This window comes from Salmo salar, chromosome 08, assembly GCF_965601325.2.
Source record: "Salmo salar chromosome 08, fSalSal1, whole genome shotgun sequence".
Classification (NCBI taxonomy): Eukaryota; Metazoa; Chordata; class Actinopteri; order Salmoniformes; family Salmonidae; genus Salmo; species Salmo salar.
The window spans coordinates 3,378,360-3,400,195 of NC_138298.1; the positions used below are offsets into that span (position 1 = coordinate 3,378,360).

The window sequence follows — 21,836 nt, forward strand, 5'->3', positions numbered from 1 at the left end:
TACAAGGCAGTGTTGCTGATGAAATAGTGCAGGGGCACACCCTCGTGGACAAAATGCTTACAGCACCTGGTATTCCCAGGCGGTCTCCCATCCAAGTACTAACCAGGCCTGACCCTGCTTAGCTTCCGAGATCAGACGAGATCGGGCGTACCCAGGCTGGTATGGCCGTAAGCGAGAACCAATCTCTTGCTACAACATATATAGTCAAAGTGAGTGTGATAAACAGACATTGCATTTTCACCAATTAGATAAGCAGCTTGAACTTTGTGTCACTGAAAAAGTAGAAGAAATTACAAACACTGTTCCCATCACTTTTTAGCACAGGTAGTTGGATAAAATACAAACTTTATTTCCTTTCATCATTTGAACAGGGCAAAGGAGCACAAAGCACACACAAGCTGCATTCAGCAACAATATTCTTGTTTGTCTTATAAATACAAGGCAGATGCTAATTGAAAACACAAGGAAATTTGATCCTATTAAAAAGGCAGGAAGCTGCATTTAGTCAATTCATCATTAAATGCTTACTACAAGGCAGTGTTGCTGATGAAATAGTGCAGGGGCACACCCTCGTGGACAAAATGCTTACAGCACCTGGTATTCCCAGGCGGTCTCCCATCCAAGTACTAACCAGGCCCGACCCTGCTTAGCTTCCGAGATCAGACGAGATCGGGCGTACCCAGGCTGGTATGGCCGTAAGCGAGAAACAATCTCTTGCTACAACATATATAGTCAAAGTGAGTCTGATAAAACAGAGATTTAGTCAATTCATCATTAAATGCTTAATACAAGGCAGTGTTGCTGATGAAATAGTGCAAGAGCACACCCTCGTGGACAAAATGCTTACAGCACCTGGTATTCCCAGGCGGTCTCCCATCCAAGTACTAACCAGGCCCGACCCTGCTTAGCTTCCGAGATCAGACGAGATCGGGCGTACCCAGGCTGGTATGGCCGTAAGCGAGAAACAATCTCTTGCTACAACATATATAGTCAAAGTGAGTGTGATAAACAGACATTGCATTTTCACCAATTAGATAAGCAGCTTGAACTTTGTGTCACTGAAAAAGTAGAAGAAATTACAAACACTGTTCCCATCACTTTTTAGCACAGGTAGTTGGATAAAATACAAACTTTATTTCCTTTCATCATTTGAACAGGGCAAAGGAGCACAAAGCACACACAAGCTGCATTCAGCAACAATATTCTTGTTTGTCTTATAAATACAAGGCAGATGCTAATTGAAAACACAAGGAAATTTGATCCTATTAAAAAGGCAGGAAGCTGCATTTAGTCAATTCATCATTAAATGCTTACTACAAGGCAGTGTTGCTGATGAAATAGTGCAGGGGCACACCCTCGTGGACAAAATGCTTACAGCACCTGGTATTCCCAGGCGGTCTCCCATCCAAGTACTAACCAGGCCCGACCCTGCTTAGCTTCCGAGATCAGACGAGATCGGGCGTACCCAGGCTGGTATGGCCGTAAGCGAGAAACAATCTCTTGCTACAACATATATAGTCAAAGTGAGTGTGATAAACAGACATTGCATTTTCACCAATTAGATAAGCAGCTTGAACTTTGTGTCACTGAAAAAGTAGAAGAAATTACAAACACTGTTCCCATCACTTTTTACCACAGGTAGTTGGATAAAATACAAACTTTATTTCCTTTCATCATTTGAACAGGGCAAAGGAGCACAAAGCACACACAAGCTGCATTCAGCAACAATATTCTTGTTTGTCTTATAAATACAAGGCAGATGCTAATTGAAAACACAAGGAAATTTGATCCTATTAAAAAGGCAGGAAGCTGCATTTAGTCAATTCATCATTAAATGCTTACTACAAGGCAGTGTTGCTGATGAAATAGTGCAGGGGCACACCCTCGTGGACAAAATGCTTACAGCACCTGGTATTCCCAGGCGGTCTCCCATCCAAGTACTAACCAGGCCCGACCCTGCTTAGCTTCCGAGATCAGACGAGATCGGGCGTACCCAGGCTGGTATGGCCGTAAGCGAGAAACAATCTCTTGCTACAACATATATAGTCAAAGTGAGTGTGATAAACAGACATTGCATTTTCACCAATTAGATAAGCAGCTTGAACTTTGTGTCACTGAAAAAGTAGAAGAAATTACAAACACTGTTCCCATCACTTTTTAGCACAGGTAGTTGGATAAAATACAAACTTTATTTCCTTTCATCATTTGAACAGGGCAAAGGAGCACAAAGCACACACAAGCTGCATTCAGCAACAATATTCTTGTTTGTCTTATAAATACAAGGCAGATGCTAATTGAAAACACAAGGAAATTTGATCCTATTAAAAAGGCAGGAAGCTGCATTTAGTCAATTCATCATTAAATGCTTACTACAAGGCAGTGTTGCTGATGAAATAGTGCAGGGGCACACCCTCGTGGACAAAATGCTTACAGCACCTGGTATTCCCAGGCGGTCTCCCATCCAAGTACTAACCAGGCCCGACCCTGCTTAGCTTCCGAGATCAGACGAGATCGGGCGTACCCAGGCTGGTATGGCCGTAAGCGAGAAACAATCTCTTGCTACAACATATATAGTCAAAGTGAGTCTGATAAAACAGACATTTAGTCAATTCATCATTAAATGCTTAATACAAGGCAGTGTTGCTGATGAAATAGTGCAAGAGCACACCCTCGTGGACAAAATGCTTACAGCACCTGGTATTCCCAGGCGGTCTCCCATCCAAGTACTAACCAGGCCCGACCCTGCTTAGCTTCCGAGATCAGACGAGATCGGGCGTACCCAGGCTGGTATGGCCGTAAGCGAGAAACAATCTCTTGCTACAACATATATAGTCAAAGTGAGTGTGATAAACAGACATTGCATTTTCACCAATTAGATAAGCAGCTTGAACTTTGTGTCACTGAAAAAGTAGAAGAAATTACAAACACTGTTCCCATCACTTTTTAGCACAGGTAGTTGGATAAAATACAAACTTTATTTCCTTTCATCATTTGAACAGGGCAAAGGAGCACAAAGCACACACAAGCTGCATTCAGCAACAATATTCTTGTTTGTCTTATAAATACAAGGCAGATGCTAATTGAAAACACAAGGAAATTTGATCCTATTAAAAAGGCAGGAAGCTGCATTTAGTCAATTCATCATTAAATGCTTACTACAAGGCAGTGTTGCTGATGAAATAGTGCAGGGGCACACCCTCGTGGACAAAATGCTTACAGCACCTGGTATTCCCAGGCGGTCTCCCATCCAAGTACTAACCAGGCCCGACCCTGCTTAGCTTCCGAGATCAGACGAGATCGGGCGTACCCAGGCTGGTATGGCCGTAAGCGAGAAACAATCTCTTGCTACAACATATATAGTCAAAGTGAGTGTGATAAACAGACATTGCATTTTCACCAATTAGATAAGCAGCTTGAACTTTGTGTCACTGAAAAAGTAGAAGAAATTACAAACACTGTTCCCATCACTTTTTAGCACAGGTAGTTGGATAAAATACAAACTTTATTTCCTTTCATCATTTGAACAGGGCAAAGGAGCACAAAGCACACACAAGCTGCATTCAGCAACAATATTCTTGTTTGTCTTATAAATACAAGGCAGATGCTAATTGAAAACACAAGGAAATTTGATCCTATTAAAAAGGCAGGAAGCTGCATTTAGTCAATTCATCATTAAATGCTTACTACAAGGCAGTGTTGCTGATGAAATAGTGCAGGGGCACACCCTCGTGGACAAAATGCTTACAGCACCTGGTATTCCCAGGCGGTCTCCCATCCAAGTACTAACCAGGCCCGACCCTGCTTAGCTTCCGAGATCAGACGAGATCGGGCGTACCCAGGCTGGTATGGCCGTAAGCGAGAAACAATCTCTTGCTACAACATATATAGTCAAAGTGAGTCTGATAAAACAGACATTTAGTCAATTCATCATTAAATGCTTAATACAAGGCAGTGTTGCTGATGAAATAGTGCAAGAGCACACCCTCGTGGACAAAATGCTTACAGCACCTGGTATTCCCAGGCGGTCTCCCATCCAAGTACTAACCAGGCCCGACCCTGCTTAGCTTCCGAGATCAGACGAGATCGGGCGTACCCAGGCTGGTATGGGCGTAAGCGAGAAACAATCTCTTGCTACAACATATATAGTCAAAGTGAGTGTGATAAACAGACATTGCATTTTCACCAATTAGATAAGCAGCTTGAACTTTGTGTCACTGAAAAAGTAGAAGAAATTACAAACACTGTTCCCATCACTTTTTAGCACAGGTAGTTGGATAAAATACAAACTTTATTTCCTTTCATCATTTGAACAGGGCAAAGGAGCACAAAGCACACACAAGCTGCATTCAGCAACAATATTCTTGTTTGTCTTATAAATACAAGGCAGATGCTAATTGAAAACACAAGGAAATTTGATCCTATTAAAAAGGCAGGAAGCTGCATTTAGTCAATTCATCATTAAATGCTTACTACAAGGCAGTGTTGCTGATGAAATAGTGCAGGGGCACACCCTCGTGGACAAAATGCTTACAGCACCTGGTATTCCCAGGCGGTCTCCCATCCAAGTACTAACCAGGCCCGACCCTGCTTAGCTTCCGAGATCAGACGAGATCGGGCGTACCCAGGCTGGTATGGCCGTAAGCGAGAAACAATCTCTTGCTACAACATATATAGTCAAAGTGAGTCTGATAAAACAGACATTTAGTCAATTCATCATTAAATGCTTAATACAAGGCAGTGTTGCTGATGAAATAGTGCAAGAGCACACCCTCGTGGACAAAATGCTTACAGCACCTGGTATTCCCAGGCGGTCTCCCATCCAAGTACTAACCAGGCCCGACCCTGCTTAGCTTCCGAGATCAGACGAGATCGGGCGTACCCAGGCTGGTATGGGCGTAAGCGAGAAACAATCTCTTGCTACAACATATATAGTCAAAGTGAGTGTGATAAACAGACATTGCATTTTCACCAATTAGATAAGCAGCTTGAACTTTGTGTCACTGAAAAAGTAGAAGAAATTACAAACACTGTTCCCATCACTTTTTAGCACAGGTAGTTGGATAAAATACAAACTTTATTTCCTTTCATCATTTGAACAGGGCAAAGGAGCACAAAGCACACACAAGCTGCATTCAGCAACAATATTCTTGTTTGTCTTATAAATACAAGGCAGATGCTAATTGAAAACACAAGGAAATTTGATCCTATTAAAAAGGCAGGAAGCTGCATTTAGTCAATTCATCATTAAATGCTTACTACAAGGCAGTGTTGCTGATGAAATAGTGCAGGGGCACACCCTCGTGGACAAAATGCTTACAGCACCTGGTATTCCCAGGCGGTCTCCCATCCAAGTACTAACCAGGCCCGACCCTGCTTAGCTTCCGAGATCAGACGAGATCGGGCGTACCCAGGCTGGTATGGCCGTAAGCGAGAAACAATCTCTTGCTACAACATATATAGTCAAAGTGAGTCTGATAAAACAGACATTTAGTCAATTCATCATTAAATGCTTAATACAAGGCAGTGTTGCTGATGAAATAGTGCAAGAGCACACCCTCGTGGACAAAATGCTTACAGCACCTGGTATTCCCAGGCGGTCTCCCATCCAAGTACTAACGAGGCCCGACCCTGCTTAGCTTCCGAGATCAGACGAGATCGGGCGTACCCAGGCTGGTATGGGCGTAAGCGAGAAACAATCTCTTGCTACAACATATATAGTCAAAGTGAGTGTGATAAACAGACATTGCATTTTCACCAATTAGATAAGCAGCTTGAACTTTGTGTCACTGAAAAAGTAGAAGAAATTACAAACACTGTTCCCATCACTTTTTAGCACAGGTAGTTGGATAAAATACAAACTTTATTTCCTTTCATCATTTGAACAGGGCAAAGGAGCACAAAGCACACACAAGCTGCATTCAGCAACAATATTCTTGTTTGTCTTATAAATACAAGGCAGATGCTAATTGAAAACACAAGGAAATTTGATCCTATTAAAAAGGCAGGAAGCTGCATTTAGTCAATTCATCATTAAATGCTTACTACAAGGCAGTGTTGCTGATGAAATAGTGCAGGGGCACACCCTCGTGGACAAAATGCTTACAGCACCTGGTATTCCCAGGCGGTCTCCCATCCAAGTACTAACCAGGCCCGACCCTGCTTAGCTTCCGAGATCAGACGAGATCGGGCGTACCCAGGCTGGTATGGCCGTAAGCGAGAAACAATCTCTTGCTACAACATATATAGTCAAAGTGAGTGTGATAAACAGACATTGCATTTTCACCAATTAGATAAGCAGCTTGAACTTTGTGTCACTGAAAAAGTAGAAGAAATTACAAACACTGTTCCCATCACTTTTTAGCACAGGTAGTTGGATAAAATACAAACTTTATTTCCTTTCATCATTTGAACAGGGCAAAGGAGCACAAAGCACACACAAGCTGCATTCAGCAACAATATTCTTGTTTGTCTTATAAATACAAGGCAGATGCTAATTGAAAACACAAGGAAATTTGATCCTATTAAAAAGGCAGGAAGCTGCATTTAGTCAATTCATCATTAAATGCTTACTACAAGGCAGTGTTGCTGATGAAATAGTGCAGGGGCACACCCTCGTGGACAAAATGCTTACAGCACCTGGTATTCCCAGGCGGTCTCCCATCCAAGTACTAACCAGGCCCGACCCTGCTTAGCTTCCGAGATCAGACGAGATCGGGCGTACCCAGGCTGGTATGGCCGTAAGCGAGAAACAATCTCTTGCTACAACATATATAGTCAAAGTGAGTTTGATAAAACAGACATTTAGTCAATTCATCATTAAATGCTTAATACAAGGCAGTGTTGCTGATGAAATAGTGCAAGAGCACACCCTCGTGGACAAAATGCTTACAGCACCTGGTATTCCCAGGCGGTCTCCCATCCAAGTACTAACCAGGACCGACCCTGCTTAGCTTCCGAGATCAGACGAGATCGGGCGTACCCAGGCTGGTATGGCCGTAAGCGAGAAACAATCTCTTGCTACAACATATATAGTCAAAGTGAGTGTGATAAACAGACATTGCATTTTCACCAATTAGATAAGCAGCTTGAACTTTGTGTCACTGAAAAAGTAGAAGAAATTACAAACACTGTTCCCATCACTTTTTAGCACAGGTAGTTGGATAAAATACAAACTTTATTTCCTTTCATCATTTGTACAGGGCAAAGGAGCACAAAGCACACATAAGCTGCATTCAGCAACAATATTCTTGTTTGTCTTATAAATACAAGGCAGATGCTAATTGAAAACACAAGGAAATTTGATCCTATTAAAAAGGCAGGAAGCTGCATTTAGTCAATTCATCATTAAATGCTTACTACAAGGCAGTGTTGCTGATGAAATAGTGCAGGGGCACACCCTCGTGGACAAAATGCTTACAGCACCTAGTATTCCCAGGCGGTCTCCCATCCAAGTACTAACCAGGCCCGACCCTGCTTAGCATCCGAGATCAGACGAGATCGGGCGTACCCAGGCTGGTATGGCCGTAAGCGAGAAACAATCTCTTGCTACAACATATATAGTCAAAGTGAGTGTGATAAACAGACATTGCATTTTCACCAATTAGATAAGCAGCTTGAACTTTGTGTCACTGAAAAAGTAGAAGAAATTACAAACACTGTTCCCATCACTTTTTAGCACAGGTAGTTGGATAAAATACAAACTTTATTTCCTTTCATCATTTGAACAGGGCAAAGGAGCACAAAGCACACACAAGCTGCATTCAGCAACAATATTCTTGTTTGTCTTATAAATACAAGGCAGATGCTAATTGAAAACACAAGGAAATTTGATCCTATTAAAAAGGCAGGAAGCTGCATTTAGTCAATTCATCATTAAATGCTTACTACAAGGCAGTGTTGCTGATGAAATAGTGCAGGGGCACACCCTCGTGGACAAAATGCTTACAGCACCTGGTATTCCCAGGCGGTCTCCCATCCAAGTACTAACCAGGCCCGACCCTGCTTAGCTTCCGAGATCAGACGAGATCGGGCGTACCCAGGCTGGTATGGCCGTAAGCGAGAAACAATCTCTTGCTACAACATATATAGTCAAAGTGAGTCTGATAAAACAGACATTTAGTCAATTCATCATTAAATGCTTAATACAAGGCAGTGTTGCTGATGAAATAGTGCAAGAGCACACCCTCGTGGACAAAATGCTTACAGCACCTGGTATTCCCAGGCGGTCTCCCATCCAAGTACTAACCAGGCCCGACCCTGCTTAGCTTCCGAGATCAGACGAGATCGGGCGTACCCAGGCTGGTATGGCCGTAAGCGAGAAACAATCTCTTGCTACAACATATATAGTCAAAGTGAGTGTGATAAACAGACATTGCATTTTCACCAATTAGATAAGCAGCTTGAACTTTGTGTCACTGAAAAAGTAGAAGAAATTACAAACACTGTTCCCATCACTTTTTAGCACAGGTAGTTGGATAAAATACAAACTTTATTTCCTTTCATCATTTGAACAGGGCAAAGGAGCACAAAGCACACACAAGCTGCATTCAGCAACAATATTCTTGTTTGTCTTATAAATACAAGGCAGATGCTAATTGAAAACACAAGGAAATTTGATCCTATTAAAAAGGCAGGAAGCTGCATTTAGTCAATTCATCATTAAATGCTTACTACAAGGCAGTGTTGCTGATGAAATAGTGCAGGGGCACACCCTCGTGGACAAAATGCTTACAGCACCTGGTATTCCCAGGCGGTCTCCCATCCAAGTACTAACCAGGCCCGACCCTGCTTAGCTTCCGAGATCAGACGAGATCGGGCGTACCCAGGCTGGTATGGCCGTAAGCGAGAAACAATCTCTTGCTACAACATATATAGTCAAAGTGAGTCTGATAAAACAGACATTTAGTCAATTCATCATTAAATGCTTAATACAAGGCAGTGTTGCTGATGAAATAGTGCAAGAGCACACCCTCGTGGACAAAATGCTTACAGCACCTGGTATTCCCAGGCGGTCTCCCATCCAAGTACTAACCAGGCCCGACCCTGCTTAGCTTCCGAGATCAGACGAGATCGGGCGTACCCAGGCTGGTATGGGCGTAAGCGAGAAACAATCTCTTGCTACAACATATATAGTCAAAGTGAGTGTGATAAACAGACATTGCATTTTCACCAATTAGATAAGCAGCTTGAACTTTGTGTCACTGAAAAAGTAGAAGAAATTACAAACACTGTTCCCATCACTTTTTAGCACAGGTAGTTGGATAAAATACAAACTTTATTTCCTTTCATCATTTGAACAGGGCAAAGGAGCACAAAGCACACACAAGCTGCATTCAGCAACAATATTCTTGTTTGTCTTATAAATACAAGGCAGATGCTAATTGAAAACACAAGGAAATTTGATCCTATTAAAAAGGCAGGAAGCTGCATTTAGTCAATTCATCATTAAATGCTTACTACAAGGCAGTGTTGCTGATGAAATAGTGCAGGGGCACACCCTCGTGGACAAAATGCTTACAGCACCTGGTATTCCCAGGCGGTCTCCCATCCAAGTACTAACCAGGCCCGACCCTGCTTAGCTTCCGAGATCAGACGAGATCGGGCGTACCCAGGCTGGTATGGCCGTAAGCGAGAAACAATCTCTTGCTACAACATATATAGTCAAAGTGAGTCTGATAAAACAGACATTTAGTCAATTCATCATTAAATGCTTAATACAAGGCAGTGTTGCTGATGAAATAGTGCAAGAGCACACCCTCGTGGACAAAATGCTTACAGCACCTGGTATTCCCAGGCGGTCTCCCATCCAAGTACTAACCAGGCCCGACCCTGCTTAGCTTCCGAGATCAGACGAGATCGGGCGTACCCAGGCTGGTATGGGCGTAAGCGAGAAACAATCTCTTGCTACAACATATATAGTCAAAGTGAGTGTGATAAACAGACATTGCATTTTCACCAATTAGATAAGCAGCTTGAACTTTGTGTCACTGAAAAAGTAGAAGAAATTACAAACACTGTTCCCATCACTTTTTAGCACAGGTAGTTGGATAAAATACAAACTTTATTTCCTTTCATCATTTGAACAGGGCAAAGGAGCACAAAGCACACACAAGCTGCATTCAGCAACAATATTCTTGTTTGTCTTATAAATACAAGGCAGATGCTAATTGAAAACACAAGGAAATTTGATCCTATTAAAAAGGCAGGAAGCTGCATTTAGTCAATTCATCATTAAATGCTTACTACAAGGCAGTGTTGCTGATGAAATAGTGCAGGGGCACACCCTCGTGGACAAAATGCTTACAGCACCTGGTATTCCCAGGCGGTCTCCCATCCAAGTACTAACCAGGCCCGACCCTGCTTAGCTTCCGAGATCAGACGAGATCGGGCGTACCCAGGCTGGTATGGCCGTAAGCGAGAAACAATCTCTTGCTACAACATATATAGTCAAAGTGAGTCTGATAAAACAGACATTTAGTCAATTCATCATTAAATGCTTAATACAAGGCAGTGTTGCTGATGAAATAGTGCAAGAGCACACCCTCGTGGACAAAATGCTTACAGCACCTGGTATTCCCAGGCGGTCTCCCATCCAAGTACTAACGAGGCCCGACCCTGCTTAGCTTCCGAGATCAGACGAGATCGGGCGTACCCAGGCTGGTATGGGCGTAAGCGAGAAACAATCTCTTGCTACAACATATATAGTCAAAGTGAGTGTGATAAACAGACATTGCATTTTCACCAATTAGATAAGCAGCTTGAACTTTGTGTCACTGAAAAAGTAGAAGAAATTACAAACACTGTTCCCATCACTTTTTAGCACAGGTAGTTGGATAAAATACAAACTTTATTTCCTTTCATCATTTGAACAGGGCAAAGGAGCACAAAGCACACACAAGCTGCATTCAGCAACAATATTCTTGTTTGTCTTATAAATACAAGGCAGATGCTAATTGAAAACACAAGGAAATTTGATCCTATTAAAAAGGCAGGAAGCTGCATTTAGTCAATTCATCATTAAATGCTTACTACAAGGCAGTGTTGCTGATGAAATAGTGCAGGGGCACACCCTCGTGGACAAAATGCTTACAGCACCTGGTATTCCCAGGCGGTCTCCCATCCAAGTACTAACCAGGCCCGACCCTGCTTAGCTTCCGAGATCAGACGAGATCGGGCGTACCCAGGCTGGTATGGCCGTAAGCGAGAAACAATCTCTTGCTACAACATATATAGTCAAAGTGAGTGTGATAAACAGACATTGCATTTTCACCAATTAGATAAGCAGCTTGAACTTTGTGTCACTGAAAAAGTAGAAGAAATTACAAACACTGTTCCCATCACTTTTTAGCACAGGTAGTTGGATAAAATACAAACTTTATTTCCTTTCATCATTTGAACAGGGCAAAGGAGCACAAAGCACACACAAGCTGCATTCAGCAACAATATTCTTGTTTGTCTTATAAATACAAGGCAGATGCTAATTGAAAACACAAGGAAATTTGATCCTATTAAAAAGGCAGGAAGCTGCATTTAGTCAATTCATCATTAAATGCTTACTACAAGGCAGTGTTGCTGATGAAATAGTGCAGGGGCACACCCTCGTGGACAAAATGCTTACAGCACCTGGTATTCCCAGGCGGTCTCCCATCCAAGTACTAACCAGGCCCGACCCTGCTTAGCTTCCGAGATCAGACGAGATCGGGCGTACCCAGGCTGGTATGGCCGTAAGCGAGAAACAATCTCTTGCTACAACATATATAGTCAAAGTGAGTTTGATAAAACAGACATTTAGTCAATTCATCATTAAATGCTTAATACAAGGCAGTGTTGCTGATGAAATAGTGCAAGAGCACACCCTCGTGGACAAAATGCTTACAGCACCTGGTATTCCCAGGCGGTCTCCCATCCAAGTACTAACCAGGACCGACCCTGCTTAGCTTCCGAGATCAGACGAGATCGGGCGTACCCAGGCTGGTATGGCCGTAAGCGAGAAACAATCTCTTGCTACAACATATATAGTCAAAGTGAGTGTGATAAACAGACATTGCATTTTCACCAATTAGATAAGCAGCTTGAACTTTGTGTCACTGAAAAAGTAGAAGAAATTACAAACACTGTTCCCATCACTTTTTAGCACAGGTAGTTGGATAAAATACAAACTTTATTTCCTTTCATCATTTGTACAGGGCAAAGGAGCACAAAGCACACATAAGCTGCATTCAGCAACAATATTCTTGTTTGTCTTATAAATACAAGGCAGATGCTAATTGAAAACACAAGGAAATTTGATCCTATTAAAAAGGCAGGAAGCTGCATTTAGTCAATTCATCATTAAATGCTTACTACAAGGCAGTGTTTTTTTTTTTTTTTTTTTTTTTTTTTTTTTTTTTTTTTTTAAACCTTTATTTAACCAGGAAAGGCTCATTGAGATTTAAATTCTCTTTTTCAAGAGCGTCCTGGCCAAGATAGGCAGCGCCAAGTCATTACAAAAATTAGACAAACAACATGAAAAACTACAAGTAATCTAGTAAAAACCATAAAATTAACAAAGAATATAACAAAATCAAAAACAGCAAATTAAAAACATTGACAGGTCAGGGAATCAGTCTCAAGATCATTCATCAGTGATTTAAAAATACCAATCGGGACAAGTTCTTCCAGTTTAAAAGTATTTTGTAAGGCATTCCAAGACGATGGCGCAGAGTACATAAAAGCCCTTTTACCAAATTCAGTTCGGACATTTGGAACAGTTAGCAAGATAAAGTCCCTCGAACGAAGAGAGTACCCACCACATTTCTGAACAATAAAAATGCCCAAATAAAAAGGTAGTAAACCCAAAATGGCTTTGTAAATAAAAGTATACCAGTGACTGAGCCTACGAGTGACTAGAGAAGGCCAGCCAACCCTGGTATACAAAGTGCAGTGGTGCGTAAGGGTTTTGCAATTTAAAATAAATCTCAAAGTGCCATGGTAAAGGGTGTCAATTGATCTCAAACACTGAGCGGAAGCATTTATATATAAAATAAAATATTGCTGATGAAATAGTGCAGGGGCACTATATGCTTACAGCACCTGGTATTCCCAGGCGGTCTCCCATCCAAGTACTAACCAGGCCCGACCCTGCTTAGCTTCCGAGATCAGACGAGATCGGGCGTACCCAGGCTGGTATGGCCGTAAGCGAGAAACAATCTCTTGCTACAACATATATAGTCAAAGTGAGTTTGATAAAACAGACATTTAGTCAATTCATCATTAAATGCTTAATACAAGGCAGTGTTGCTGATGAAATAGTGCAAGAGCACACCCTCGTGGACAAAATGCTTACAGCACCTGGTATTCCCAGGCGGTCTCCCATCCAAGTACTAACCAGGACCGACCCTGCTTAGCTTCCGAGATCAGACGAGATCGGGCGTACCCAGGCTGGTATGGCCGTAAGCGAGAAACAATCTCTTGCTACAACATATATAGTCAAAGTGAGTGTGATAAACAGACATTGCATTTTCACCAATTAGATAAGCAGCTTGAACTTTGTGTCACTGAAAAAGTAGAAGAAATTACAAACACTGTTCCCATCACTTTTTAGCACAGGTAGTTGGATAAAATACAAACTTTATTTCCTTTCATCATTTGTACAGGGCAAAGGAGCACAAAGCACACACAAGCTGCATTCAGCAACAATATTCTTGTTTGTCTTATAAATACAAGGCAGATGCTAATTGAAAACACAAGGAAATTTGATCCTATTAAAAAGGCAGGAAGCTGCATTTAGTCAATTCATCATTAAATGCTTACTACAAGGCAGTGTTGCTGATGAAATAGTGCAGGGGCACACCCTCGTGGACAAAATGCTTACAGCACCTAGTATTCCCAGGCGGTCTCCCATCCAAGTACTAACCAGGCCCGACCCTGCTTAGCATCCGAGATCAGACGAGATCGGGCGTACCCAGGCTGGTATGGCCGTAAGCGAGAAACAATCTCTTGCTACAACATATATAGTCAAAGTGAGTCTGATAAAACAGACATTTAGTCAATTCATCATTAAATGCTTAATACAAGGCAGTGTTGCTGATGAAATAGTGCAGGGGCACACCCTCGTGGACAAAATGCTTACAGCACCTAGTATTCCCAGGCGGTCTCCCATCCAAGTACTAACCAGGCCCGACCCTGCTTAGCTTCCGAGATCAGACGAGATCGGGCGTACCCAGGCTGGTATGGCCGTAAGCGAGAAACAATCTCTTGCTACAACATATATAGTCAAAGTGAGTGTGATAAACAGACATTGCATTTTCACCAATTAGATAAGCAGCTTGAACTTTGTGTCACTGAAAAAGTAGAAGAAATTACAAACACTGTTCCCATCACTTTTTAGCACAGGTAGTTGGATAAAATACAAACTTTATTTCCTTTCATCATTTGAACAGGGCAAAGGAGCACAAAGCACACACAAGCTGCATTCAGCAACAATATTCTTGTTTGTCTTATAAATACAAGGCAGATGCTAATTGAAAACACAAGGAAATTTGATCCTATTAAAAAGGCAGGAAGCTGCATTTAGTCAATTCATCATTAAATGCTTACTACAAGGCAGTGTTGCTGATGAAATAGTGCAGGGGCACACCCTCGTGGACAAAATGCTTACAGCACCTGGTATTCCCAGGCGGTCTCCCATCCAAGTACTAACCAGGCCCGACCCTGCTTAGCTTCCGAGATCAGACGAGATCGGGCGTACCCAGGCTGGTATGGCCGTAAGCGAGAAACAATCTCTTGCTACAACATATATAGTCAAAGTGAGTGTGATAAACAGACATTGCATTTTCACCAATTAGATAAGCAGCTTGAACTTTGTGTCACTGAAAAAGTAGAAGAAATTACAAACACTGTTCCCATCACTTTTTAGCACAGGTAGTTGGATAAAATACAAACTTTATTTCCTTTCATCATTTGAACAGGGCAAAGGAGCACAAAGCACACACAAGCTGCATTCAGCAACAATATTCTTGTTTGTCTTATAAATACAAGGCAGATGCTAATTGAAAACACAAGGAAATTTGATCCTATTAAAAAGGCAGGAAGCTGCATTTAGTCAATTCATCATTAAATGCTTACTACAAGGCAGTGTTTTTTTTTTTTTTTTTTTTTTTTTTATTATTTTTTTTTTTAAACCTTTATTTAACCAGGAAAGGCTCATTGAGATTTAAAATCTCTTTTTCAAGAGCGTCCTGGCCAAGATAGGCAGCGCCAAGTCATTACAAAAATTAGACAAACAACATGAAAAACTACAAGTAATCTAGTAAAAACCATAAAATTAACAAAGAATATAACAAAATCAAAAACAGCAAATTAAAAACATTGACAGGTCAGGGAATCAGTCTCAAGATCATTCATCAGTGATTTAAAAATACCAATCGGGACAAGTTCTTCCAGTTTAAAAGTATTTTGTAAGGCATTCCAAGACGATGGCGCAGAGTACATAAAAGCCCTTTTACCAAATTCAGTTCGGACATTTGGAACAGTTAGCAAGATAAAGTCCCTCGAACGAAGAGAGTACCCACCACATTTCTGAACAATAAAAATGCCCAAATAAAAAGGTAGTAAACCCAAAATGGCTTTGTAAATAAAAGTATACCAGTGACTGAGCCTACGAGTGACTAGAGAAGGCCAGCCAACCCTGGTATACAAAGTGCAGTGGTGCGTAAGGGTTTTGCAATTAAAAATAAATCTCAAAGTGCCATGGTAAAGGGTGTCAATTGATCTCAAACACTGAGCGGAAGCATTTATATATAAAATAAAATATTGCTGATGAAATAGTGCAGGGGCACTATATGCTTACAGCACCTGGTATTCCCAGGCGGTCTCCCATCCAAGTACTAACCAGGCCCGACCCTGCTTAGCTTCCGAGATCAGACGAGATCGGGCGTACCCAGGCTGGTATGGCCGTAAGCGAGAAACAATCTCTTGCTACAACATATATAGTCAAAGTGAGTTTGATAAAACAGACATTTAGTCAATTCATCATTAAATGCTTAATACAAGGCAGTGTTGCTGATGAAATAGTGCAAGAGCACACCCTCGTGGACAAAATGCTTACAGCACCTGGTATTCCCAGGCGGTCTCCCATCCAAGTACTAACCAGGACCGACCCTGCTTAGCTTCCGAGATCAGACGAGATCGGGCGTACCCAGGCTGGTATGGCCGTAAGCGAGAAACAATCTCTTGCTACAACATATATAGTCAAAGTGAGTGTGATAAACAGACATTGCATTTTCACCAATTAGATAAGCAGCTTGAACTTTGTGTCACTGAAAAAGTAGAAGAAATTACAAACACTGTTCCCATCACTTTTTAGCACAGGTAGTTGGATAAAATACAAACTTTATTTCCTTTCATCATTTGTACAGGGCAAAGGAGCACAAAGCACACACAAGCTGCATTCAGCAACAATATTCTTGTTTGTCTTATAAATACAAGGCAGATGCTAATTGAAAACACAAGGAAATTTGATCCTATTAAAAAGGCAGGAAGCTGCATTTAGTCAATTCATCATTAAATGCTTACTACAAGGCAGTGTTGCTGATGAAATAGTGCAGGGGCACACCCTCGTGGACAAAATGCTTACAGCACCTAGTATTCCCAGGCGGTCTCCCATCCAAGTACTAACCAGGCCCGACCCTGCTTAGCATCCGAGATCAGACGAGATCGGGCGTACCCAGGCTGGTATGGCCGTAAGCGAGAAACAATCTCTTGCTACAACATATATAGTCAAAGTGAGTCTGATAAAACAGACATTTAGTCAATTCATCATTAAATGCTTAATACAAGGCAGTGTTGCTGATGAAATAGTGCAAGAGCACACCCTCGTGGACAAAATGCTTACAGCACCTGGTATTCCCAGGCGGTCTCCCATCCAAGTACTAACCAGGCCCGACCCTGCCTAGCTTCCGAGATCAGACGAGATCGGGCGTACCCAGGCTGGTATGGCCGTAAGCGAGAAACAATCTCTTGCTACAACATATATAGTCAAAGTGAGTGTGATAAACAGACATTGCATTTTCACCAATTAGATAAGCAGCTTGAACTTTGTGTCACTGAAAAAGTAGAAGAAATTACAAACACTGTTCCCATCACTTTTTAGCACAGGTAGTTGGATAAAATACAAACTTTATTTCCTTTCATCATTTGAACAGGGCAAAGGAGCACAAAGCACACACAAGCTGCATTCAGCAACAATATTCTTGTTTGTCTTATAAATACAAGGCAGATGCTAATTGAAAACACAAGGAAATTTGATCCTATTAAAAAGGCAGGAAGCTGCATTTAGTCAATTCATCATTAAATGCTTACTACAAGGCAGTGTTGCTGATGAAATAGTGCAGGGGCACACCCTCGTGGACAAAATGCTTACAGCACCTGGTATTCCCAGGCGGTCTCCCATCCAAGTACTAACCAGGCCCGACCCTGCTTAGCTTCCGAGATCAGACGAGATCGGGCGTACCCAGGCTGGTATGGCCGTAAGCGAGAAACAATCTCTTGCTACAACATATATAGTCAAAGTGAGTTTGATAAAACAGACATTTAGTCAATTCATCATTAAATGCTTAATACAAGGCAGTGTTGCTGATGAAATAGTGCAAGAGCACACCCTCGTGGACAAAATGCTTACAGCACCTGGTATTCCCAGGCGGTCTCCCATCCAAGTACTAACCAGGACCGACCCTGCTTAGCTTCCGAGATCAGACGAGATCGGGCGTACCCAGGCTGGTATGGCCGTAAGCGAGAAACAATCTCTTGCTACAACATATATAGTCAAAGTGAGTGTGATAAACAGACATTGCATTTTCACCAATTAGATAAGCAGCTTGAACTTTGTGTCACTGAAAAAGTAGAAGAAATTACAAACACTGTTCCCATCACTTTTTAGCACAGGTAGTTGGATAAAATACAAACTTTATTTCCTTTCATCATTTGTACAGGGCAAAGGAGCACAAAGCACACACAAGCTGCATTCAGCAACAATATTCTTGTTTGTCTTATAAATACAAGGCAGATGCTAATTGAAAACACAAGGAAATTTGATCCTATTAAAAAGGCAGGAAGCTGCATTTAGTCAATTCATCATTAAATGCTTACTACAAGGCAGTGTTGCTGATGAAATAGTGCAGGGGCACACCCTCGTGGACAAAATGCTTACAGCACCTAGTATTCCCAGGCGGTCTCCCATCCAAGTACTAACCAGGCCCGACCCTGCTTAGCATCCGAGATCAGACGAGATCGGGCGTACCCAGGCTGGTATGGCCGTAAGCGAGAAACAATCTCTTGCTACAACATATATAGTCAAAGTGAGTCTGATAAAACAGACATTTAGTCAATTCATCATTAAATGCTTAATACAAGGCAGTGTTGCTGATGAAATAGTGCAAGAGCACACCCTCGTGGACAAAATGCTTACAGCACCTGGTATTCCCAGGCGGTCTCCCATCCAAGTACTAACCAGGCCCGACCCTGCCTAGCTTCCGAGATCAGACGAGATCGGGCGTACCCAGGCTGGTATGGCCGTAAGCGAGAAACAATCTCTTGCTACAACATATATAGTCAAAGTGAGTGTGATAAACAGACATTGCATTTTCACCAATTAGATAAGCAGCTTGAACTTTGTGTCACTGAAAAAGTAGAAGAAATTACAAACACTGTTCCCATCACTTTTTAGCACAGGTAGTTGGATAAAATACAAACTTTATTTCCTTTCATCATTTGAACAGGGCAAAGGAGCACAAAGCACACACAAGCTGCATTCAGCAACAATATTCTTGTTTGTCTTATAAATACAAGGCAGATGCTAATTGAAAACACAAGGAAATTTGATCCTATTAAAAAGGCAGGAAGCTGCATTTAGTCAATTCATCATTAAATGCTTACTACAAGGCAGTGTTGCTGATGAAATAGTGCAGGGGCACACCCTCGTGGACAAAATGCTTACAGCACCTGGTATTCCCAGGCGGTCTCCCATCCAAGTACTAACCAGGCCCGACCCTGCTTAGCTTCCGAGATCAGACGAGATCGGGCGTACCCAGGCTGGTATGGCCGTAAGCGAGAAACAATCTCTTGCTACAACATATATAGTCAAAGTGAGTCTGATAAAACAGACATTTAGTCAATTCATCATTAAATGCTTAATACAAGGCAGTGTTGCTGATGAAATAGTGCAAGAGCACACCCTCGTGGACAAAATGCTTACAGCACCTGGTATTCCCAGGCGGTCTCCCATCCAAGTACTAACCAGGCCCGACCCTGCTTAGCTTCCGAGATCAGACGAGATCGGGCGTACCCAGGCTGGTATGGCCGTAAGCGAGAAACAATCTCTTGCTACAACATATATAGTCAAAGTGAGTGTGATAAACAGACATTGCATTTTCACCAATTAGATAAGCAGCTTGAACTTTGTGTCACTGAAAAAGTAGAAGAAATTACAAACACTGTTCCCATCACTTTTTAGCACAGGTAGTTGGATAAAATACAAACTTTATTTCCTTTCATCATTTGAACAGGGCAAAGGAGCACAAAGCACACACAAGCTGCATTCAGCAACAATATTCTTGTTTGTCTTATAAATACAAGGCAGATGCTAATTGAAAACACAAGGAAATTTGATCCTATTAAAAAGGCAGGAAGCTGCATTTAGTCAATTCATCATTAAATGCTTACTACAAGGCAGTGTTGCTGATGAAATAGTGCAGGGGCACACCCTCGTGGACAAAATGCTTACAGCACCTGGTATTCCCAGGCGGTCTCCCATCCAAGTACTAACCAGGCCCGACCCTGCTTAGCTTCCGAGATCAGACGAGATCGGGCGTACCCAGGCTGGTATGGCCGTAAGCGAGAAACAATCTCTTGCTACAACATATATAGTCAAAGTGAGTCTGATAAAACAGACATTTAGTCAATTCATCATTAAATGCTTAATACAAGGCAGTGTTGCTGATGAAATAGTGCAAGAGCACACCCTCGTGGACAAAATGCTTACAGCACCTGGTATTCCCAGGCGGTCTCCCATCCAAGTACTAACCAGGCCCGACCCTGCTTAGCTTCCGAGATCAGACGAGATCGGGCGTACCCAGGCTGGTATGGCCGTAAGCGAGAAACAATCTCTTGCTACAACATATATAGTCAAAGTGAGTGTGATAAACAGACATTGCATTTTCACCAATTAGATAAGCAGCTTGAACTTTGTGTCACTGAAAAAGTAGAAGAAATTACAAACACTGTTCCCATCACTTTTTAGCACAGGTAGTTGGATAAAATACAAACTTTATTTCCTTTCATCATTTGAACAGGGCAAAGGAGCACAAAGCACACACAAGCTGCATTCAGCAACAATATTCTTGTTTGTCTTATAAATACAAGGCAGATGCTAATTGAAAACACAAGGAAATTTGATCCTATTAAAAAGGCAGGAAGCTGCATTTAGTCAATTCATCATTAAATGCTTACTACAAGGCAGTGTTGCTGATGAAATAGTGCAGGGGCACACCCTCGTGGACAAAATGCTTACAGCACCTGGTATTCCCAGGCGGTCTCCCATCCAAGTACTAACCAGGCCCGACCCTGCTTAGCTTCCGAGATCAGACGAGATCGGGCGTACCCAGGCTGGTATGGCCGTAAGCGAGAAACAATCTCTTGCTACAACATATATAGTCAAAGTGAGTCTGATAAAACAGACATTTAGTCAATTCATCATTAAATGCTTAATACAAGGCAGTGTTGCTGATGAAATAGTGCAAGAGCACACCCTCGTGGACAAAATGCTTACAGCACCTGGTATTCCCAGGCGGTCTCCCATCCAAGTACTAACCAGGCCCGACCCTGCTTAGCTTCCGAGATCAGACGAGATCGGGCGTACCCAGGCTGGTATGGCCGTAAGCGAGAAACAATCTCTTGCTACAACATATATAGTCAAAGTGAGTGTGATAAACAGACATTGCATTTTCACCAATTAGATAAGCAGCTTGAACTTTGTGTCACTGAAAAAGTAGAAGAAATTACAAACACTGTTCCCATCACTTTTTAGCACAGGTAGTTGGATAAAATACAAACTTTATTTCCTTTCATCATTTGAACAGGGCAAAGGAGCACAAAGCACACACAAGCTGCATTCAGCAACAATATTCTTGTTTGTCTTATAAATACAAGGCAGATGCTAATTGAAAACACAAGGAAATTTGATCCTATTAAAAAGGCAGGAAGCTGCATTTAGTCAATTCATCATTAAATGCTTACTACAAGGCAGTGTTGCTGATGAAATAGTGCAGGGGCACACCCTCGTGGACAAAATGCTTACAGCACCTGGTATTCCCAGGCGGTCTCCCATCCAAGTACTAACCAGGCCCGACCCTGCTTAGCTTCCGAGATCAGACGAGATCGGGCGTACCCAGGCTGGTATGGCCGTAAGCGAGAAACAATCTCTTGCTACAACATATATAGTCAAAGTGAGTCTGATAAAACAGACATTTAGTCAATTCATCATTAAATGCTTAATACAAGGCAGTGTTGCTGATGAAATAGTGCAAGAGCACACCCTCGTGGACAAAATGCTTACAGCACCTGGTATTCCCAGGCGGTCTCCCATCCAAGTACTAACCAGGCCCGACCCTGCCTAGCTTCCGAGATCAGACGAGATCGGGCGTACCCAGGCTGGTATGGCCGTAAGCGAGAAACAATCTCTTGCTACAACATATATAGTCAAAGTGAGTCTGATAAAACAGACATTTAGTCAATTCATCATTAAATGCTTAATACAAGGCAGTGTTGCTGATGAAATAGTGCAAGAGCACACCCTCGTGGAC

At 42.1% G+C, this 21,836-nt stretch overlaps 50 non-coding genes across 50 annotated transcripts; all 50 read right to left on the bottom strand.

The window, feature by feature from the left end:
* Nucleotides 1–54: 54 nt before the first annotated feature.
* Nucleotides 55–173, bottom strand: LOC145885374 (5S ribosomal RNA). Its single transcript, XR_014396955.1, has one exon. It is a non-coding gene; the product is annotated as a 5S ribosomal RNA (ribosomal RNA).
* Nucleotides 174–582: 409 nt separating this feature from the next.
* Nucleotides 583–701, bottom strand: LOC145856254 (5S ribosomal RNA). The gene has a single exon (XR_014377142.1). It is a non-coding gene; the product is annotated as a 5S ribosomal RNA (ribosomal RNA).
* Nucleotides 702–840: 139 nt separating this feature from the next.
* LOC145856255 (5S ribosomal RNA) lies at nt 841–959 on the bottom strand. The gene has a single exon (XR_014377143.1). It is a non-coding gene; the product is annotated as a 5S ribosomal RNA (ribosomal RNA).
* A 409-nt stretch (nt 960–1,368) lies between these two features.
* Nucleotides 1,369–1,487, bottom strand: LOC145856256 (5S ribosomal RNA). Its single transcript, XR_014377144.1, has one exon. It is a non-coding gene; the product is annotated as a 5S ribosomal RNA (ribosomal RNA).
* Nucleotides 1,488–1,896: 409 nt separating this feature from the next.
* Nucleotides 1,897–2,015, bottom strand: LOC145856257 (5S ribosomal RNA). The gene has a single exon (XR_014377145.1). It is a non-coding gene; the product is annotated as a 5S ribosomal RNA (ribosomal RNA).
* Nucleotides 2,016–2,424: 409 nt separating this feature from the next.
* Nucleotides 2,425–2,543, bottom strand: LOC145856258 (5S ribosomal RNA). Its single transcript, XR_014377146.1, has one exon. It is a non-coding gene; the product is annotated as a 5S ribosomal RNA (ribosomal RNA).
* Nucleotides 2,544–2,682: 139 nt separating this feature from the next.
* Nucleotides 2,683–2,801, bottom strand: LOC145856259 (5S ribosomal RNA). The gene has a single exon (XR_014377147.1). It is a non-coding gene; the product is annotated as a 5S ribosomal RNA (ribosomal RNA).
* Nucleotides 2,802–3,210: 409 nt separating this feature from the next.
* Nucleotides 3,211–3,329, bottom strand: LOC145856261 (5S ribosomal RNA). The gene has a single exon (XR_014377149.1). It is a non-coding gene; the product is annotated as a 5S ribosomal RNA (ribosomal RNA).
* A 409-nt stretch (nt 3,330–3,738) lies between these two features.
* Nucleotides 3,739–3,857, bottom strand: LOC145856262 (5S ribosomal RNA). Its single transcript, XR_014377150.1, has one exon. It is a non-coding gene; the product is annotated as a 5S ribosomal RNA (ribosomal RNA).
* Nucleotides 3,858–3,996: 139 nt separating this feature from the next.
* Nucleotides 3,997–4,115, bottom strand: LOC145885800 (5S ribosomal RNA). Its single transcript, XR_014397383.1, has one exon. It is a non-coding gene; the product is annotated as a 5S ribosomal RNA (ribosomal RNA).
* A 409-nt stretch (nt 4,116–4,524) lies between these two features.
* On the bottom strand, nt 4,525–4,643 carry LOC145856263 (5S ribosomal RNA). Its single transcript, XR_014377151.1, has one exon. It is a non-coding gene; the product is annotated as a 5S ribosomal RNA (ribosomal RNA).
* A 139-nt stretch (nt 4,644–4,782) lies between these two features.
* Nucleotides 4,783–4,901, bottom strand: LOC145885801 (5S ribosomal RNA). Its single transcript, XR_014397384.1, has one exon. It is a non-coding gene; the product is annotated as a 5S ribosomal RNA (ribosomal RNA).
* A 409-nt stretch (nt 4,902–5,310) lies between these two features.
* On the bottom strand, nt 5,311–5,429 carry LOC145856264 (5S ribosomal RNA). Its single transcript, XR_014377152.1, has one exon. It is a non-coding gene; the product is annotated as a 5S ribosomal RNA (ribosomal RNA).
* Nucleotides 5,430–5,568: 139 nt separating this feature from the next.
* Nucleotides 5,569–5,687, bottom strand: LOC145852507 (5S ribosomal RNA). The gene has a single exon (XR_014374363.1). It is a non-coding gene; the product is annotated as a 5S ribosomal RNA (ribosomal RNA).
* Nucleotides 5,688–6,096: 409 nt separating this feature from the next.
* LOC145856265 (5S ribosomal RNA) lies at nt 6,097–6,215 on the bottom strand. Its single transcript, XR_014377153.1, has one exon. It is a non-coding gene; the product is annotated as a 5S ribosomal RNA (ribosomal RNA).
* Nucleotides 6,216–6,624: 409 nt separating this feature from the next.
* Nucleotides 6,625–6,743, bottom strand: LOC145856266 (5S ribosomal RNA). The gene has a single exon (XR_014377154.1). It is a non-coding gene; the product is annotated as a 5S ribosomal RNA (ribosomal RNA).
* A 139-nt stretch (nt 6,744–6,882) lies between these two features.
* LOC145884875 (5S ribosomal RNA) lies at nt 6,883–7,001 on the bottom strand. Its single transcript, XR_014396455.1, has one exon. It is a non-coding gene; the product is annotated as a 5S ribosomal RNA (ribosomal RNA).
* A 409-nt stretch (nt 7,002–7,410) lies between these two features.
* On the bottom strand, nt 7,411–7,529 carry LOC145887083 (5S ribosomal RNA). Its single transcript, XR_014398670.1, has one exon. It is a non-coding gene; the product is annotated as a 5S ribosomal RNA (ribosomal RNA).
* A 409-nt stretch (nt 7,530–7,938) lies between these two features.
* Nucleotides 7,939–8,057, bottom strand: LOC145856267 (5S ribosomal RNA). Its single transcript, XR_014377155.1, has one exon. It is a non-coding gene; the product is annotated as a 5S ribosomal RNA (ribosomal RNA).
* Nucleotides 8,058–8,196: 139 nt separating this feature from the next.
* On the bottom strand, nt 8,197–8,315 carry LOC145856268 (5S ribosomal RNA). The gene has a single exon (XR_014377156.1). It is a non-coding gene; the product is annotated as a 5S ribosomal RNA (ribosomal RNA).
* Nucleotides 8,316–8,724: 409 nt separating this feature from the next.
* Nucleotides 8,725–8,843, bottom strand: LOC145856269 (5S ribosomal RNA). Its single transcript, XR_014377157.1, has one exon. It is a non-coding gene; the product is annotated as a 5S ribosomal RNA (ribosomal RNA).
* A 139-nt stretch (nt 8,844–8,982) lies between these two features.
* Nucleotides 8,983–9,101, bottom strand: LOC145885802 (5S ribosomal RNA). The gene has a single exon (XR_014397385.1). It is a non-coding gene; the product is annotated as a 5S ribosomal RNA (ribosomal RNA).
* A 409-nt stretch (nt 9,102–9,510) lies between these two features.
* On the bottom strand, nt 9,511–9,629 carry LOC145856270 (5S ribosomal RNA). The gene has a single exon (XR_014377158.1). It is a non-coding gene; the product is annotated as a 5S ribosomal RNA (ribosomal RNA).
* Nucleotides 9,630–9,768: 139 nt separating this feature from the next.
* On the bottom strand, nt 9,769–9,887 carry LOC145885803 (5S ribosomal RNA). The gene has a single exon (XR_014397386.1). It is a non-coding gene; the product is annotated as a 5S ribosomal RNA (ribosomal RNA).
* A 409-nt stretch (nt 9,888–10,296) lies between these two features.
* On the bottom strand, nt 10,297–10,415 carry LOC145856272 (5S ribosomal RNA). Its single transcript, XR_014377160.1, has one exon. It is a non-coding gene; the product is annotated as a 5S ribosomal RNA (ribosomal RNA).
* A 139-nt stretch (nt 10,416–10,554) lies between these two features.
* LOC145852508 (5S ribosomal RNA) lies at nt 10,555–10,673 on the bottom strand. The gene has a single exon (XR_014374364.1). It is a non-coding gene; the product is annotated as a 5S ribosomal RNA (ribosomal RNA).
* Nucleotides 10,674–11,082: 409 nt separating this feature from the next.
* LOC145856273 (5S ribosomal RNA) lies at nt 11,083–11,201 on the bottom strand. Its single transcript, XR_014377161.1, has one exon. It is a non-coding gene; the product is annotated as a 5S ribosomal RNA (ribosomal RNA).
* A 409-nt stretch (nt 11,202–11,610) lies between these two features.
* LOC145856274 (5S ribosomal RNA) lies at nt 11,611–11,729 on the bottom strand. The gene has a single exon (XR_014377162.1). It is a non-coding gene; the product is annotated as a 5S ribosomal RNA (ribosomal RNA).
* A 139-nt stretch (nt 11,730–11,868) lies between these two features.
* LOC145884876 (5S ribosomal RNA) lies at nt 11,869–11,987 on the bottom strand. The gene has a single exon (XR_014396456.1). It is a non-coding gene; the product is annotated as a 5S ribosomal RNA (ribosomal RNA).
* A 1,072-nt stretch (nt 11,988–13,059) lies between these two features.
* LOC145856275 (5S ribosomal RNA) lies at nt 13,060–13,178 on the bottom strand. Its single transcript, XR_014377163.1, has one exon. It is a non-coding gene; the product is annotated as a 5S ribosomal RNA (ribosomal RNA).
* A 139-nt stretch (nt 13,179–13,317) lies between these two features.
* On the bottom strand, nt 13,318–13,436 carry LOC145884877 (5S ribosomal RNA). The gene has a single exon (XR_014396457.1). It is a non-coding gene; the product is annotated as a 5S ribosomal RNA (ribosomal RNA).
* Nucleotides 13,437–13,845: 409 nt separating this feature from the next.
* LOC145887084 (5S ribosomal RNA) lies at nt 13,846–13,964 on the bottom strand. The gene has a single exon (XR_014398671.1). It is a non-coding gene; the product is annotated as a 5S ribosomal RNA (ribosomal RNA).
* A 139-nt stretch (nt 13,965–14,103) lies between these two features.
* LOC145884029 (5S ribosomal RNA) lies at nt 14,104–14,222 on the bottom strand. The gene has a single exon (XR_014395608.1). It is a non-coding gene; the product is annotated as a 5S ribosomal RNA (ribosomal RNA).
* Nucleotides 14,223–14,631: 409 nt separating this feature from the next.
* On the bottom strand, nt 14,632–14,750 carry LOC145856276 (5S ribosomal RNA). The gene has a single exon (XR_014377164.1). It is a non-coding gene; the product is annotated as a 5S ribosomal RNA (ribosomal RNA).
* A 1,072-nt stretch (nt 14,751–15,822) lies between these two features.
* On the bottom strand, nt 15,823–15,941 carry LOC145856278 (5S ribosomal RNA). The gene has a single exon (XR_014377166.1). It is a non-coding gene; the product is annotated as a 5S ribosomal RNA (ribosomal RNA).
* Nucleotides 15,942–16,080: 139 nt separating this feature from the next.
* On the bottom strand, nt 16,081–16,199 carry LOC145884879 (5S ribosomal RNA). The gene has a single exon (XR_014396459.1). It is a non-coding gene; the product is annotated as a 5S ribosomal RNA (ribosomal RNA).
* Nucleotides 16,200–16,608: 409 nt separating this feature from the next.
* Nucleotides 16,609–16,727, bottom strand: LOC145887085 (5S ribosomal RNA). Its single transcript, XR_014398672.1, has one exon. It is a non-coding gene; the product is annotated as a 5S ribosomal RNA (ribosomal RNA).
* Nucleotides 16,728–16,866: 139 nt separating this feature from the next.
* Nucleotides 16,867–16,985, bottom strand: LOC145885776 (5S ribosomal RNA). The gene has a single exon (XR_014397360.1). It is a non-coding gene; the product is annotated as a 5S ribosomal RNA (ribosomal RNA).
* Nucleotides 16,986–17,394: 409 nt separating this feature from the next.
* Nucleotides 17,395–17,513, bottom strand: LOC145856279 (5S ribosomal RNA). Its single transcript, XR_014377167.1, has one exon. It is a non-coding gene; the product is annotated as a 5S ribosomal RNA (ribosomal RNA).
* Nucleotides 17,514–17,652: 139 nt separating this feature from the next.
* On the bottom strand, nt 17,653–17,771 carry LOC145884880 (5S ribosomal RNA). Its single transcript, XR_014396460.1, has one exon. It is a non-coding gene; the product is annotated as a 5S ribosomal RNA (ribosomal RNA).
* Nucleotides 17,772–18,180: 409 nt separating this feature from the next.
* LOC145887086 (5S ribosomal RNA) lies at nt 18,181–18,299 on the bottom strand. The gene has a single exon (XR_014398673.1). It is a non-coding gene; the product is annotated as a 5S ribosomal RNA (ribosomal RNA).
* Nucleotides 18,300–18,438: 139 nt separating this feature from the next.
* On the bottom strand, nt 18,439–18,557 carry LOC145885777 (5S ribosomal RNA). The gene has a single exon (XR_014397361.1). It is a non-coding gene; the product is annotated as a 5S ribosomal RNA (ribosomal RNA).
* Nucleotides 18,558–18,966: 409 nt separating this feature from the next.
* Nucleotides 18,967–19,085, bottom strand: LOC145856280 (5S ribosomal RNA). Its single transcript, XR_014377168.1, has one exon. It is a non-coding gene; the product is annotated as a 5S ribosomal RNA (ribosomal RNA).
* A 139-nt stretch (nt 19,086–19,224) lies between these two features.
* Nucleotides 19,225–19,343, bottom strand: LOC145856281 (5S ribosomal RNA). The gene has a single exon (XR_014377169.1). It is a non-coding gene; the product is annotated as a 5S ribosomal RNA (ribosomal RNA).
* Nucleotides 19,344–19,752: 409 nt separating this feature from the next.
* LOC145856282 (5S ribosomal RNA) lies at nt 19,753–19,871 on the bottom strand. Its single transcript, XR_014377170.1, has one exon. It is a non-coding gene; the product is annotated as a 5S ribosomal RNA (ribosomal RNA).
* Nucleotides 19,872–20,010: 139 nt separating this feature from the next.
* LOC145856284 (5S ribosomal RNA) lies at nt 20,011–20,129 on the bottom strand. The gene has a single exon (XR_014377172.1). It is a non-coding gene; the product is annotated as a 5S ribosomal RNA (ribosomal RNA).
* A 409-nt stretch (nt 20,130–20,538) lies between these two features.
* On the bottom strand, nt 20,539–20,657 carry LOC145856285 (5S ribosomal RNA). Its single transcript, XR_014377173.1, has one exon. It is a non-coding gene; the product is annotated as a 5S ribosomal RNA (ribosomal RNA).
* A 139-nt stretch (nt 20,658–20,796) lies between these two features.
* LOC145856286 (5S ribosomal RNA) lies at nt 20,797–20,915 on the bottom strand. Its single transcript, XR_014377174.1, has one exon. It is a non-coding gene; the product is annotated as a 5S ribosomal RNA (ribosomal RNA).
* Nucleotides 20,916–21,324: 409 nt separating this feature from the next.
* LOC145856287 (5S ribosomal RNA) lies at nt 21,325–21,443 on the bottom strand. The gene has a single exon (XR_014377175.1). It is a non-coding gene; the product is annotated as a 5S ribosomal RNA (ribosomal RNA).
* A 139-nt stretch (nt 21,444–21,582) lies between these two features.
* LOC145885778 (5S ribosomal RNA) lies at nt 21,583–21,701 on the bottom strand. The gene has a single exon (XR_014397362.1). It is a non-coding gene; the product is annotated as a 5S ribosomal RNA (ribosomal RNA).
* Nucleotides 21,702–21,836: the final 135 nt, after the last annotated feature.